Here is an 18,171-nt window from a genome sequence, read left to right on the forward strand (position 1 = left end):
TGGATGGATGGATGGATGGATGGATGGATGGATGGATGGATGGATGGATGGATGGATGGATGGATGGATGGATGGATGGAGTTTGCATGACAGAGTTTTATTTGGGTACTTTGGCTTCCTCTCTAAAGTTGTAATTTGCTGTGTGTGTGTGTGTACATGACCATTAGACTAGCAGCCATTCCAGGGTGTAATACACCTCTCATCCAATGGTTGCTTGAGGTAAGCTAGCAAGCCTTCAAGGATAACCAGGTATGTCAAATGGATGTGTGCATAATAAAAATTATAATAATGACAACATAAACTCTTTCAGCAGTCAGATGACTCTCATTTGGGGGTAGTGTTGTGGTTTGCAGTTGTCATGGCTCAAATGGAATAGAGTTATTTACCGTGGTAAATTGCAATAACTGCATGGTAGGGTGAATAAGATGGAAAATTAGACTAAGAGCTGATAATTTTGCAGCAATGTATTTGAAAATAAAGATATAAAAGCTGCAAGAGAAGCAAATATTTTTTTCATTACTGCAGCCCATAAACCCTCATCCAATAAAGCATGTAAATTGGATGAGGAGATAGTGGCCACCAAATAAACCAGTGTAAGACTAGCGTAAGCATTTTCAACTGATTTTAAAAGTTGGAATTCAGAAAGTCCAACATCTGTATACAAATAAAATGCAAAGATAATCCTTTAAAATGTTCCATGATGCAATGAATTCAATTGTCAGACATTATCGACAATAGCCTACTAGCTGCAGCTCTTACTGCACATCATGTAAGATATGTTAAACTGACTTTCCATATCAGAGACTACATTTGTAGGTCGCATTTAAACAGAGAATAAAAAGCGACTGACGTTTCCATTACCTTCTAACATGTCATAATGTGGATGAACATCTGGATGCTGGTTTTAGAAAGTCTCTCAATAGCTCTCATTATCTAGCATTTGAAAGCTGTAAGTAGGAGGTGTGATCTGCAAAAATCCCACCATCTACTGTAACCTGTAGTTTAGACACTCGTCTATTGTGGTTTCTTAGAGAAACCACGTTGCTTGTGATCTTTCCTCTAAAACCCAAACATAATAATAAGATCCCACAGAAATGAATGTTCCCAGGAAAATAGGGAACAATTTAAACAGCAGTCACAACCTTAGAGCTATAGCTATATCAGAATCAATTCATTTCTATATGTTAAAACTTAAACCAGTTACAGTCATTCATTTTGGGAAGAAGGCTAAAAGCTCAATAAAAGTTTATAGCAAATGGTGCAGGTAACTATTCTTATTCTTATCCTGAATGCTTTCATTCTATTAATATTCATATTTAAAGTTGTGGAAGATTTATGAGATGTAATATTTTCCAACTAATTTCAATGTATTACAATCAGTAAACATTTCAATAAGACTTACTACCGACTGACCGATTATTGAATTTTACTCACATAGACAGTTTATCTGTTTTGTTTTGGCTGGGAGATATTTAGATGCTTCATCTGTAAATATAGAATATATGTTTAAGAATGCATAAAAACAAAGACACTCTCTGCTATCTACCCACGTGCATGTATGCACAGACTGTACAGTGAAATAAGACAGATGGTCATGAATGCACAAGAAATAACAGAAAACATCTTAGTTCAAACACATAGAGTCTCTGCATACCAGCAGATAATTACACACTTTACGATACTGCATGTGGCCACATATGCAAATATATACATATATCTCTCTCTATATATATATATATGTATGGACAAAACAAATGGTTTTGTTCTTAAGCATTTCAATGAGATGCATAAAAATAAATGAAACCCACTGAAAGGTTTAAAACCTCCCAGCTTGGTGTCATAAACTGCATTTACTGCTTTATAGCAAACTCAGACACACACATACTGTATATATATACATACACACTACCAACTAGCCAACACATACTTAGTGAGCATACAGTCACCCATCCCCCCCACGCATACACACATACATATATGCACCCCTCCCCTCTGAAAAAAAAGGCATAATTCACTTCCACATTCTCCTCCCCCACACAGTTCCTCTCTATAAAACTCTACAAATACACATGCACACACATACACTCCAAATACACATAAAACCACACTCACATATGCACTAAACCCATCAAAGGCACACATATTAAAAACATGCTTACTTAAATACAAATGCTTAAACACAGAGATGGTGAAATATGCGCAGATGCCGGTGCACAATTGCAAATCTATAAACACTTTTGTAAGCAAAAACCCCCAAAAATATGTAAACATTCGAGAACTGCAAGCAGTCACACACACATCCACACACACACACATGCGCATCCTGTTTCTTGCTTTTTTTTTTTCTCTACCTCATACAGCTCTTAGATTCCCATTCAGGAACTTTCCATCATATCTTAAGGGTGGAAATTGTAATGTACTGTAGCATTTGAATGATGTGTGACTCTTCATGTTGCAGGATTACATTATAGATTCATAGCAGAGCAATCCACTCTTGAGTGAAAACAGCCAGCCCTTCAGATTTTACAGCTTTCCTGGATGAAAGAGGGGGTGCAAGAGAGAGGGAAGGAAATCATCAGAAAGGAGTTCATTGGGAAAAGTGCTTGGAAAGAAAAATATATTATATTGAGGAAGTCAAATGAGGTGGTTCTATAATGGCATGACCAGAAGCTCTATGTCTAGAACTCAAATTAGAGCCTTTCTTGGTTTAACTAAACTTTTAAATGAACTGATTATATTTGTATCTTTTGTCTTCCAAAAACAATTATGTTATGCTTTTCTCTACAATCATCATCATTTTTATTTAATCTTATTTTGGATGCAGTCTAAAGACATACAATTTTTTTAAAAGAAGATTACAACGTCATGGTGACTAGGAACATATAGTGAGGAACATGAGTATATGACACAAATGGAACATGGAAGTCCACAAAAATACTAGAGACGCTACCCATACAGCAAAAAATTCTATCTAATCTAAATAGGTCATTTTCTTCTTAGATAAGTGCTTTTTTTTATTGAGGAGGGAAGTGAGACACTTCACCAATAGATCAACACAATTTAGATTTAAAACAAGAAAAACAACTGCATTGTCTTATTTCAGGTGCATATTATCTAATTATCTTATTTCAAGAGTAAAAAAAACACTCTTACAATAATCCTATTTACCTACTTAAATTAAGGATAAATACAATTGTTTTAAGAAATTTTTACTTATTTCTTGATCCCTTTTACAGTCGGAGGAGCTACAGACATCCACATGTCAGGAATAAGAGTCTGTTGACAGGGCATCTTGTACACTCCATCAAATCATTTTATGAAAGAGCAGCAAGAAAAAGATTGTTGTTGAAAGAAAGTCCCAAAATAGCGAAGCCAAGTGGAGAGCAGAGGACGGTCTCCTTGTTTGGAAAGGAGAAAAAAAAGGGAAATGCTTAGACCAACATGAATAGTGCGTTATATTTTGGATGCTAAAGCAACACATCACCCCCTGCAGGGAAACATGGTGGAGGCAGCATCATGCTGTTGGGATTATTTTCTTCTAGAGAGAAAGAAAAGCTGGTTGGAATTAACGTGGAGACTATTGGAGCTAAATACTGAACAATCCTAGTGACAAACCTGATAGAGGCGCCTGAAAACCTGAGATTGGGGTGAAAGTTCACCCTCCAGTAGAATAACAACCCTAAAGCTGCAAGCTTCAAATCAAAACATGCTTGATGCATAATTCAGGTCTATTTTCTTTCTCCACTCAGTTTTACACCAAAACTCATTATTATTTCATACTGCACTGCTCTACTAGGCAACACATTGGCAGTACAGACACAAAGCAGCACCAGCTTTTCATTATTAGAAATGTACCGTTACCTCCATCTCATACATATTTGGACTCTATATTAAGAATTACTAACATGTTGACCCAACAGATACAGATCAGGGTGGTATGTCATTAAGGACAGTCTTTTAGGGAGACGTTCTTACATCCATAATTGGTTGTTCTGGACCAAAATGCAAGCTGGCGCTCAGAGGCAACCTGGAAAGTTTTAAGAATTTAATAAAATAAGTGAAACAGAAATAGGTGCGGTGACATGAAGCAAAACCAGGGACCCAATGAATACTGACAACAAACTGAAGGCTTAATTATTGTGGAAAAAAGGTGCCAGAAATATACAAATGAGGAGACACAGGTGAATGGAATCTATTAATCAACTGAAGAGGGGGGGAAACTGATACAACAATGCAGAAATAATGGCCAGAGAAAGTAAAAACAAAACCAACAAAAAAAATACACAAAATAAATATAAAAGAAAAAGCAGGTGTTTTATATATATATATATATATATATATATATATATATATATATATATATATATATATATATATATATATATATATAAAAGTATATAACCTGAAGTTATATGGCAAAACCAAAGTCGCAAAAAAAAAACAGAATATGGCAACCGAAAATAAACCAAATTAGAAACTAAAACCAAACTTGCAGAGTCTAACAATTACAACATCAAGCGTATGAATCATGCAAGTTTATTTATAAATCTTATCTCTTCTAAAACCACATTTGTTTTAGTGTAATCTTTGCTACATAAACAGATAATGTCATTCTTTGAAGCACTGACAGTCTATCACAGCCATATGAAACGCTTGCTAATTATCTCAGTGGTCAAGATTTACATACAGCATATAAGTTTGGGTTTCAGGCTTCCAAAGATTGCTTTGAACAAACAGGATTTGTTGTATACAGCTAGGATTACACAAGCTTCTTATTAGTAGTCATTATCTTACCAGCATCATGCACACCACAGCTCTCTATCAGCTTGGAGATTTAGGGAACCATATAAATCTACTCAAACACAGTACATTTCTCCTGGATTTTAATTCCCCAATACCCTGTTTTCATTGCATAAAACTCTGCTTCTGAGAAGATCACTGTGGGGAAAATTGTGATTACATGCCCACTCTTAGCCTTCATGAAGTCTTAGGATACCTTAAGGGGTTTAACCGAAAGTTAATTTGCAGTGTAATCAGACATGTCATTCAAGGTGAAATACGCCATTCACTGACATTTTTATCTTTATTTTCGACATTTTACTGTTTTAGAGGCTATATGCCAAAATGGTAAATATTATCTCCAAAAGATTCACCTTGTAATTTGTGTCAGCTAAGATTTAATCTGTTTACACATCCTGACTACTGACATGCGCTAGGTAGAGTGCCAAAAATTGTACTCAAGGGTGAGTAGGACTACTTTATCGTAATAATACTTAAGTAAGAGTAAAAGAATATTTGTTAAAAAGACTAATTAAGTACAGAGTAACACCTTTTTACATTTGATATTTAAAATTATGCAATGAAGATGGAACAAAATGCTAAATTATGTGAGAATTGTGCTATTTTAAAGAATATATAAAAATATTAAACAAGTATTGCTACTAAAAAAATAAAAATTCCAGGCAGAAGAAAATATTTTCAAAACCAATTTTCTTTCAAACATAAATCAGTACCTCCAGTGAATGTTTACTACTTACTGGATATCAGCTTGACCTCTAAACGTCATGTTAGGTTTAAATAAACTTCTGTACAAAAAAGACTTAGATAAACTTTATTGTCATTTTGTATACAAAGAGTGTTTATAAAATGAAATTTCAATGCATACAGATTTTCAACAGTGAATGAGCAGCTTACAACAGTGAACATTACCATTTATAAAGTACAGAAGTGATCAGAATGTAAATAGTGTAGCAGAAAAGCAAAACCAGTTTAAAGACATGCTGCAAAAGGCATTGATATGGAAGTTTCAAAGTAGTGCAAACTAAATAAATATGATGCAAAATGCAGTAGAACATTGAGTTGTGTTCTATTTAAAGGGATTATTATTAAAAAGAACACTTATTTTGACATAAAAATTAGCTGTTGGTCTGAAGCACTTTCTTTTAAAACAAACTCTTTTTTTTTTTTAGCTTCAGTAAAAACTAAAGTTCCTAAAGTAAAATTTAACTTTTTTTTATGTAATACATGAATTTTGGGGAAAGAGTAAGTTTTACTTAGATTTCTTTATACTATTTAAATATTCAATAGCAGTATGTACATAAACTTAAAAATACTACATAAACTTTGCTCTAAAAATGTTTTGAAATGCATGCACGGTGCATGCGCACTGTAGCTCAAAGCAGTACTGATTCTGCTCAGAGTCCAGATGTTACAGGATCCCACACAGAGCAAGAGGTAGTCCCGACGACAGTGATTCAGGCTCGGTGCAACAGTACTGCAGAAGCCTCCTCACTGCTCATGGGACTGATAAATGCCCTGAACTTGGCATACCCTCCCATTTTCCGCTACACTTTTTAGGTCTTCTAAAAACATTTTCATGGAGTTGGATGGATTTAAACTGTCCCCAAGAGTAAACACCCTGAAGTTACTTTTCTAAATGCATTCATGACTTTGGGTTCCAATTAATCTTAGTGGAAGGTTGCCTATTTAGCAAAAAAATAACATATACCTTTATTCAGTTATCTATTAGAGCAGGGTTCTTCAATGTTTTCCAGGCAAAAGACCCCCAAACTGATGGCGAGATGGAGTGGGGACCCCCTAATTATATATATTGTATGAAATTGTGTTATATCAAACAGGTCCTATAGTCACTCTATTAAATATGGAGTAATGTAATGAAAGTATTGCACCCTTGGATTATTAAAGTTTTTCTGATTCTGATTCCTTAATGGGGCAGGTGTTATGAATGTTGTATTCATGTCAATGTATATTTAAAGAAATTTCAATCTGTGGAAAAATTGTAGGGGGAATATAAAAAAAAAGTAATCAAAGAAAATTTTGCGACCCCCATGCAATACCTCTGTGGACCCCCTAGGGGTCGCGGACCCCCTGCGGACCTCTGTATTAGAGATTTTAATCTTTATTGAGAATGGATAGACAGTTCAAACTATTAATTTTTAATTGTGCTGATTTGGTTTCATTAATGTTGCATTCTTAAAAGTCCACTAGTCTGGACGACTGGTTTAAATGTTAAAATTTCACTATTTCAGTGTATAAGTTTGTAAGATTTTCATCACATATTTGAGTAGTGACTATATCTCCAGATCTGTGTTGGATATGGTGTACCGGTATATGAAATACTGCGTACTGTAGTTGTTGTTTAGAAGTCATACCAACCTTATCTTTTTTTCGGTACAAATTCTAATGCAGTACAACATAATGCACTTTTACTATTAATGCTATATTTGTACATGGTTTTTTTTCTTTTAATTAGAGGCATACATAATCTTTACACCACTGCTCAAAGTTGAAGTGGTTGTTTCTGTTCTGACTCTCGCCCAGAAGCTGTTTTGAGCATGTTTGGTAAGTTAAATATTCTTGATCTTACATATGAGTATATTTCTTTAATGAATATGGCTTGTAAATTTTTTATTCCATATTTGAAAAGTACGATTCCCGTTAGAGGGCTGCTCAGTGGAGCGGAGGGTAGCACTGCCACCTTTCAGCAAGAAGGTTCCAGGTTTTATTCTTGGCCTAGGGTCTTTCTGCATCGGGGTTTGTATGTTCTGCCTGTGCATGCATGGGTTCTCTCCAGGTACTCCAGCTTCCTCCCACAGTCCAAAACATGACTGTTAGGTTAACTGGCTTCTCTAAATTCTCCTTAGGGGTGAGTGTTTGTCTCTGTGTTGCCTTAATATTTTGAGTAATATGCTTGTTTGTGCCTATGAAAAACAAGTATACTTTACTTAATTTGTTTAAATAAATCTAACTTACAACTTGCATGTAATGAAGTAAATGTTACTTAATATCTTCACAACTGTTATGTGTTATGGAAAGTAAAATTCACTTGATACTGGAAAGAGAGTGTTTACTGAGGGTTTACTTAAATCATTTGCGTGCAAATACATTTTCAAAATAAATCTTATGAGTTGTTTTTTTCAGTGTATCCACTAAACACTGCCTGGTGATCTGATCCTAAAGTATATCACGCAATGATATGGTTTACAGAAAAAGAAATGAGGTCTGTAAACCCCCCTTTTCATTATCACTAAGGGTGTTTCCTCAGAGTGAAATTCCTTATAGTGGTAAGAAATGTACTGTAGATATTTCAGTCAGAATGTACTCATGCGCCTATGCTTTAACGTTTAATTATCTCACCCTTTGCCTGCAGGAGCATAAATTAGAAGATGTTACAATACAAAGATCTTACATACATTTTTATTGTGTTGCAGGTTCTACAGTTAATACTGTAATGTATAATATAGATTAATAACTTCCTGTTATTTAATCACCTAAACAGCTCACTGTTAGATCTCAAACAAAAAAAGGTAGAACCAAATGCTTTCCATTTCTGCTAAGTTCATTTTTGTGGGGTTTTTTTAGGATTCCAGACTGCATTCTGTAATCTGTTGTAGGTAATATGAAATGCCCAGAATGCTATGGCCGCGGCTTCATTATCATACAAAGACATAAAAATAAATGCACAACTTCTAAGCTCCTTTAGATCAGAAAATCCTTAAAGTGTAATATCAAGAAAGAAATTGCACTAACTTATCTTTCATGGGAGGTGTGCAAAGAGATAACAAGGAAGGCCAGAGAAAAGGTTGCCAGAGCAAAAATTGACAAAGATAATGTTAAGGTGGATCTAAAACTGAATTGCATAAACACCACAATATGGGGCAAGTTTGAATAAAAGGATTGCAGAAAAAAATCCTCAAACAAACTGTGATGCATGCAGGTAGAAGGGTCATAGTTTGGAGATGCTTTGCTGCAGCAGGACCTGGCCGGCCAAGCTGAACAGGATTCATCATCAGAGGGTGAATAAGGAAAATTACAGACCGTATGTAGAAAAAATTTAATTATGACTACTGGAGCTACATGATAATCATCCAAAGTATATCAATTTCTATCTTCTAGAACTGACTGAAAATCAGAGAAGGGAAAGTCCTGAGCTAGATCAAAATTCAGATCCAGTTTTTATTCTGATTTTCTGGGGAGACCTTAAACAATCAGGACATGCAAAAAAAAAACAAAGCAGAATAAAACCTCAAACGTTGCACAGCTGAAAATAAAGAATGGGGCAAACTTTCCTCACACCAGTGTCAGAGATTAGAAGCTATTTTAACACAAAGGGGGTAACAATAGTTACTAAGGATTGGGTGTCCAAACCTTTAACTTAACTAAAGATTTTTTTTTTTCACCTTATAAATAAACCAAAGTTAATTCTAGGTGTTAACTTTATCATCACTTATCTTAAGGTTTTCCCATCTGTGCATTCAGCCACTATATTGTTACGAAAATGTCTGACCTATTTATTTTTATATAGATCAGTACAGATTGCCAAACATTTATGTGCAGAGGAGGAGATGTGCGTTAGCTTCAGTGATCACCAAACAAATAGGTACTCAGAGAGAGAAAAACCAGGAGAGGGGAGGAGAGCGATGGGCATGATGTTGACAGCCTGTCGCCTTTAATCAACAACAATATCACGATGAGGTCTAGTCCATTTTGACATTTAGTCATATGTCCATCCAAACACACACCCACACACACACTTGGAGAGGATACACACTGCATGGGGAATAATATTGCACAATTAATTGCTAATGTGACCAAGATCAGTCAACAATGTGCTGATCGTCGGTAGAAGAATTAGAGGTTGAATCAATAAAGCAAGCACAGCCAAAGTGGTGCAAAAACAAACAAAAAAGAAAAACATGACAGGAATACATTAGATGTTATCAACTCTCATTTCAGTGATATTAAAAAAAGATTAAAAAAAATATTCTAATCTACAAAAGCTTAGGTTTTTATCCCATTTATCTCTAACTGATTTGCTGTAAAGTAACCCTTTGCAGAAAAAATATATGCTTTATACCATATTACAGGAGTATCTATAATGACAGTGCCTACACCTACACACCCCCATACACATAACGCCTGACTAGACCAATGCAGTGACTCAGAAAGATTGATTCAGACTTCTAAACAGGCCATATCATATTAAAATACAGCTCCTCTACCTCTTCTTCTCACCCACTGATTTAGGTTTGTCTCTCATAAGTCAAAAGAATAATATTTGTTTGGACATCAGTGACAATGATTTGCTCTGTTCCATTTTTCGGAAGATCTTTCTTTATCCCCAAAACCATTTTAATGAGCACTGGCTTGTGTTTGTTCATTATACTATGAGAATGTTGCGCAAAAGGAGGACAGACTCCAAAAAACCCCCCAAAAAACAAGAGGGGCAGTCTGAGGGAAAGACACCAACCAACAGACAGACACAAACTGAGAGGGAAAAATAGAGGGGAAAAGAAAGAGAGAGAGAGAGAGGGTAAAACAGGAAGAACTGCAGCGCAGCACATCAATCATCAGGATGATTATTATGGCAGTTGTCATAGCAACGTTCTCCCATCCCCCCTTTCCCTCCTTTCCTCTCTCCCTCTATTTCTTTCTGTTTCACTCTCAAATCAATTCAAATGCACTTAAATGCCAGTGTGGGCACAGCAAAGATGCAGTATGTGGAGATGAATTAAAGTGAAAAAAAAAAAAAATGCAACTCGAAATGAAAAGGAATAAAAGGGGTGCCTTATTGGAAGTGTCATGAAATTTATAACAACATGCCACGCTTTATTCTCTTAATCTTTAATCATGCTGCTACCTTAAAATTGATGCATTTATTTTAAGGTTTAGTGCTTTTTTCTGTAATCTAAACCTGTCATTTTTTTTTATCTTAATTATCTTTTTTAGTTATAGTACCATGCAAAATTATTCTACCTCTTAGATTTTTAATTTCCAAATTTTGTCTAATCTCTCCTTCATTTCTCTTTGTAATGTTTTTTAAATTATATGTGCAAGAGACACCAAAAAGAGATTCTTCATGTTAACATTTTAGGAAAATGACAAATGGGATTCCAAAACTTTCCCAAATAAGAAAAGGGAGGGCATTCTGGGCATTTTGATTAAATTCTCCTTTACTCTGACATCCTAAAATCAAACCCTGACATATTAGCAGAAACATTTCTGTATTATCTTTAAAAATAAGACAATAAGAGTAAACTGGATGTCTTCAAAGCTAAGAGCACATCAGACACAGTGGAGTACTACAGAACGCCAGTAAAAAGCGCACCTCATGGTCTGCTTTGAATTGAAGTGATTACAGCTCTGCCTTGAAAATTGTATTTTAAATATAAATGTATATCTTAAATAACTGCAGATCAATCAACAAAAAAGGCTGAAACTTACTCCTGGATACCATGGGATGCATGTTTCTATTACTGAAAATCTGTCAGCAGATGGCAGAGTTTTGCCTGTTTGTGGGAATAAAACCTTGGCATATACTGTTAACCCTCCCCCCTAAATGTCTGGAAAAGAAAAGCCTAACAAATGCAAAAGCAAATTAAATTAGATGCTACTCTTAGAGTGTTTGTAGCTCATGCAAAAGCTGGGTGTATCTGGAAAGGTAACACTCTGAACTGTTACCCTGTGCAGTCAAACTGTAACGGTCACTTGCATGGGCATTTCAGGGGTCCATGTCCATGTAGAACTGATCCTGGCCCATGTTAGGGCCCCTGTACTGTGGACATCCTACTAAATACATTTCTTATGATAATATGAGCAAACTGATTGATCCCTTGGACCCATTTCAAGTCCAGTCTTAAATGTTTCCAAAACAGTATAATTTGTAGTCTATAGATGTTTTCTTTGGGTATCCTCAGGCCTATCAATTGACAAGACACTGTTTACAATTAGCACTGGTGTAAACGGGTCTGCAGAAACATTAGGTGGACAGTAATAGGTGTTTGGAGAACATGGCAGGAAATTTCTCAAAGTGATTAAATAGAATATTTCTAAAATATTTTGTAGCTATGTCAAATTAATGCACTTCATTTTTTAATGACCCACCAACGAACCATGAAGCTTTCAGAGTAAAATGACTAGTTATAATAAAGTGAACTATATTAACTGGGGTATTTATGTTTTTAAGAGTAAATCTCAGCAATTCACACAAGGAGGCTACAACTGTATGTATCACTGCTCTAAAAACAGAGCAGAGTAAATATGTTTAAACGGGGACAACAGAACTGGGTTTGAAACATCCTGTGCAGCAGGAGGTGGTTGGTTTAAAGCACATTTTATTGCACAGTAGTTGTTTTTTCTTCTGTTAGAAACCAAATACAGGTGCTGCATCCTGGTGGTTGGTAGTACAATTGCTTTCTTTCTGCATGAATTTTGGAGGAGTTTAAATCCTGATACGTTGGTTTCCCCCTACAGATCAGAAAAGAATGGCTGTTATGCTAATAAGTTCCTCTGAATTTCCTTTAGCTGTGAGCGTGGACCCATGGCATTGTTGTTCATTGTGAGCCTCTTTGTGCTTCCCTGTGACAGACTATCAACCTGTACCGTGCCTCTCCCCCAATGACCACTGGTGGTGGTAACCTGTGACCCTGCATGGATAGATAATCAATAGATGAAAATCAAATATGCTTATTTTCAAATATATATATATATATACCGGTATATATAATATTATATTATAATAAAATAATATATAACATATAAAATAACCAAAACAAGTCGTTATTTTTAGAAATAAACAAATGACTAAAACCATTTCACAAAGACAGTAAAGTAAAGTAGATTCAATCTCCAAGAGTTTTAATGATTATTTCAGGCTTTCCAAACCAACTCAGTCCTATCAGATATAATAATTGCAACCCTTCAAGGCTACAGCCTCTGTCAAACATTTGTGTTAAATCTGCTGCAACACTGTGCATACATTTTAATTAACTTAAATTATGTTGTCCTAAATGTTTTGCCTCAGACACTCTGGGTTCTCATTCATCAGCGACCTGTTTTGGTTTAGCATTTCAATCACTCCAGACTTTGACTAGACCGTCCAAAAGACTTATTTTTTTAGCTATTAAGAGAAGGTAAAATGGCGATTCTAAGCTTCCAAACTGACAGACTGGTATTCCCTATTCAGGATTTTCTTGTGGTGAGCAGAATTCAAGGTTCCACTAATTGAAGCAACTTAGCCACCACCTTTGCACTATTGCAATGTTTTACTGTCACTGTGATATACCGTATAAAAAATATTCTGTTTTTCAAATGGTGTTAGTGTCTTTCTCCAATATAAAATTATTTGCTTGTAAAAATTAGAAAACTGCCAAAAACTAAATTTGAACACGTTTATTTATAAAAGAAAAATAGTATTATTCGTACGAAGCCTGTTAAGTCTTAATGTAACATCAAACTCAACTTCATAATATTCTGACTGGGTTCCAAGATCATACATCAGTTTTCTTTTTGAAAAACAATTTTAAAAAGTAATTAAAATTCGGAAAAAAGGGAATCCATCATGGACCAATCATGTTTGATTGACCATGTGTGCAACTAGTGATTTTGTCAACTTCTCCCTAGAAAATTTGACTGTTCCACCAAACCAATAGAAAGCCCTTAATGCTTGGAAAGTCCTCATCAGCCAGCCATGGAGCGATTTATTAACAGAAGGGAAGAAAATTCATGGCTTAAAGGTGAAAACATGATTGTTCAAAACTAATTCTGATAGATCCAGTGAACTTAAAAAATTTAATTAAAAAAAAAAAAGTTACACAACAAAATAGTAACGACATTAGAAGGAGAAAATAAAGAGATAACATGGCTTCTTTAAAATAAAACAGATAAATTTACCATTACATCTAAAATGTAATCTTTTCAAGCATATTGAAAACATTAAATAACTGAAGTGACAATTCTGGAATACTCCCTCCACTGCTATTACATATATTCTTTTTTAAGTTGCAGCCTGAACCAAATATGGTACTATTAGTGTAATAAATTTCACTGCGCAATAAGTGTCTAATTTCTTCTCTTCTGTAGGTCATTCTGCTTCTGCATCCAGACCCTCCATCCCATTTACCTATAAACTGGCAGAGCTGGAACTGGACATATGTTTGAATCAGTTTGTCACAAGAATAAAATAGCTTTTGATTGAAAACTCTACATATTAAGATATTATCCTGTTTGTTTATTAAAGATTTTTATTTTTAAAACATGACTGTTAGGTTAATTGGCTTCTCTAAATTCACCTTAGGTGTGAGTGTGTGCATTAATGGTTGTTTGTCTCTGTTTTGCCCTGAGATGGACTGGCGACCTGTCCAGGGTGTACCGCGCCTCTCGCCCGTAGACAGCTGGAGATAGGCACCAGCACCTCTCACGACCCATGACGGAAAATGGATGGATGGATAAACCTACCACCAAAATTGCATCATCAAAATGTATTAAGTACCTTTACTGTGTTGTGATGATTTATATTGTATTCAATTCCCATCCAGGTTGGATGCCATATTAATGTGGCTAACTGTTATATTCAATTCCCAGCCAGCTGGGAATTTATATTTCTGATACTTTAAGATGCCTATTGCCCTCCCCGGTAGGGTGATAAAATATCCTGTTTAATCAGATACTATTTTGGCTGTTATATATTGTTTATGAACACACGCCCTACTAGCTGTATGTTAGAACAAGAAATGAAAGATTGATTCGAGCTCAAATCATGGTCAAACAGTTAATTCCACACTTATATGGAATAAATTTGAAAATGGTGGAGCAAGATAAAAAATATAATTTCTGACTTTTTTTTATGAATTTACTAAATTGAATGATTGCTAATTTGCCCAAAATGCTTATTTCTACATTCTGTAAAATACTTTAGCTAATTTGTAGCTTCCATGTGTCAGGGTTCTGCCCTCTGTTTAAGTTTATTTTTAGTTTCTTTGTTATTCTGTGTCTTTGTAGTTGTTTTCTGTCAGTTTCTCTGTTGCCCCCTTGTGCCAGTCTCTTTTCTCCTTGCCTTCCTTCTAGTTAGTTCCTTTCTCACCTGCTCCATATCAGCTCATTAGACCATTCTTTGATCTGTTCCCCATATATACACCTCCTCTTCAATGCTGGTTTCTTGTTGTTTTGTTGCTTTGTTGTATCCTTGCTCCCCATGTGTGACTCTTAATGGCATCTGCTGTTTTTTTGCTCTTCTGTATTTTTTGGATGTTTGCCTCTGGAGTTCTCAATTAAATCTGCAAACTCATCTCTACATTTGGGTCCTCAACCAACCTCCACCAAACCCTGATACTATGATCACCTGATCATGGATAGAATAATGTTTTCTATATGTATTTCTTTAATCTTTCAGTTACGTATGGGATTTTCAATTAAGCTAATTTTTTTATTTGTTTGGAGTGATATATAATATATTTAAGGAGGGACATAAGTTACGATTTAACACCAAAAGTCATCTGCAGATCTTTTTTCTATAAAAAGAACTAAAAGCTTTTCCCCCATCGATATGCCTCAATTGTTCTCTGTTAAATCACAAGAACTTGTGATTTATATCAAAGATAGGAAGAACTCCACCCAACTCCAGGTTATTTCTGTCGGTCAGCAGGTCCCCTGATTTTATCCTCTGTCACCCTTGATTTGTTTTTGCACCTCACTGATTAATCAACATACATGTTTCTTCTGTGGTTTTACATAAAACATAAGCTGAACAGAGTTTGCAGTCACTTATCTGTGGCACCGGGGCCTGATTGATGATTGATCCTTCTAACAGCAGATGGCAGTGTAGCTGCACGGATGAGAGGCGGCTGGGATCAGCTTGAAAAGTGACAGATGCATATGATCTTCAACTTTTTACTTAACAGATTAAATCTGTGAGTTTTATTTATGGATATCTAATAAAGCAAATCCTCTAGACACTGTATGGGCAATTCTGCTATTCTGCAATTAGGATTGTAGACCTGATATCTGAGAGGTTTTTCATCTGGACATCTTTTGATGCATACATTCTTTTTTGGAGCCATCTAAATTCTGCTATAATGGATCATAGCGAAGGGTTGCCAGTACAGATAATTGCCATGGGGAACAGGTTTCTCTCCGATTCCTGTTTTTTTGTATTTTAAAATCCTTATTTTAGTTTTCCTGCAGACTGTTCTATTTTGAGCAAACAAAAGTTCTACAGTTGTGATTTTCCGGCTGAACAGAAGACTACATTTAGAGAAAGCATTTGAAAAATCTTTGCACAGGAATAAGTGTAGACCTTATGTTTTTATGTCCGGTATGCAGTGTATTACAAAGGTATTCATTCCACCTTACCATGTTCACTTTTCACCCTAAAAGTTACTAAAATAATGATGCAAGGTATGTGAGGGATTGAAAAATAAATCTGTATTGCAGTGATCTTTGTTTAGCGATCAGACAAATCAATAGATAACTATAAATAGTATTTATGTTAAATGCTGAGCAACACAGTTTAACAGGTTGAACAAAAGTATTCATTTCTATTCCATACAATAGAAATTAATACAATATTTACTGAAGACAGCAAATACATGTAAATTGGGTGGCATGTAGCACAGGATGCTCTGTAGACAAAACATTAAAAATGCTGTGTTTAAAAACACGGTCGTTGGGAGAGAGAGGTCAGGATCAGAACATAGCATAAAAAAAAAAAACATCTGAAAGATGCGATCAAGGGTTAACTTTGTGCTTTGGATGTAAAACACTATCTGGGAGTTAGCTCTATATCTCACTATCATGCTTAAAACAACTTGCTCCACCAAATATGGCAGTGGAAGCATTATGGTGTGGGGATGCTTTCTCCTGCAGGGACTGGAAAGCTGGTTCAGAGGGATGGGAAGTCAGAATCAGAAATACTTTAATAATCCCAGGGGGAAATTACTTTTCTTACATGCTCCAGTTACAGTTTTATATATATATATACACACATCCAACTACACAAGACAACAGATGGATCGAATAGCAGGGGTGCAACAGAAAAACTCTGTTAGAAGCTTTTACTGTAACTAACTGTGTGTGCTCTCTTTTATCCCTATAAAATTAAAACTGGCTCAGACACTTTCTGCTCAATTGTTTCTTTCCCATACAAAGCCAACTGTGGAGCTAGTTTACGGTTACCTCTTCTAACATAGAAAGTATTTCTAGATCAATGCCTCTATCTCCTTGGATCTCAGTTGGCCTTGAGCAGATGGCTGGTTCTGCTAAAGGTTTCTTCCTATTCAAAGGAAGTTTTTCCTCCCCACTGTCGCTACAAGCATGCTTGGTGTGAGTGAACCAGTTGATGCAATCAGCTGTTTTTCCTTGGATAGAAAACTTTCAACCGGTCTGTCTTTACGATGTGATTGAATTGACTCTATAAAGTATCTTGAGTTGACGTGTTGTGAATTGCAGTATATAAGCTGAATTTAAATTGAACTGAATTAAACTGAGACTGAATCTCTGAGACCTTCCTCTGTCTCTGACACTGCTTCACGTCTTTAACTGATGTTTGCTGTCAAGCAGATTAGACTGACACACCTTGATAACTCAAAAAAAGGGTTTAACAAATATTTGAGCAATTCTGATCATATTTAATCATAGGCAGCATTAAACAGAACTTAACACAAATAAAATAATAAATTGCTAAAAGGATAGTGCTGGGCAAAACAACAGAAGAGAAATAAGTTACATACAGGAAATACCACTAATGCTACCTGTAATCTTCCTGCTCTGGATTCAATCTTTTGATTTTGACCAATATATTCCCAGACATTTATGCTGAGATCCACTTGAAAATCGGAATACTAAAGTCTCTGTAATGAGTTTAAAGTTGAAGTTTAAAGATATTTTTTTAGCAAAAATTTATTTAGTAGTTTTCCTCTTTGCAAGAGGATTTTTTTTAAACTTTAGTCGAAACTCAGTTGTTAAAGTTCAACTGTTAACTAAGGTATTATTATTTTAACGTTATCTCTGGGACAGTCTTTATTTGCTTTAATTCTTTTTTAAATTGTTGGTGCACTGAATTGTGCTATACAAATAAACTTGCCTTGCCTTTAGTTTTCTATTAGATTTAAAATCTGGGTGCAGCAGACCCATGGACTTAATGTAGCACTGCTGACAGCAGCCTTCAGACCTTTATCAGAGAAAAAATACCTATTCATCCAATGCTAAAATACATCTTTTCAAAAAAGAAGAGCTGGAATGTTTTTCAGATGTTGCCCATCACTTTTACTTTGTCCCTAAATCAGTTAACCTGCTGGTGCCCAATTGACACCAGAAAGAAATATTGTGTTAATCTGTTAAAAACATGAATGCAATTTCTTTGTTTCAGGGAAAAAC

Source organism: Cyprinodon variegatus, unplaced genomic scaffold (genome assembly GCF_000732505.1).
Source record: "Cyprinodon variegatus isolate N-32 unplaced genomic scaffold, C_variegatus-1.0 Scaffold224, whole genome shotgun sequence".
NCBI lineage: Eukaryota > Metazoa > Chordata > Actinopteri > Cyprinodontiformes > Cyprinodontidae > Cyprinodon > Cyprinodon variegatus.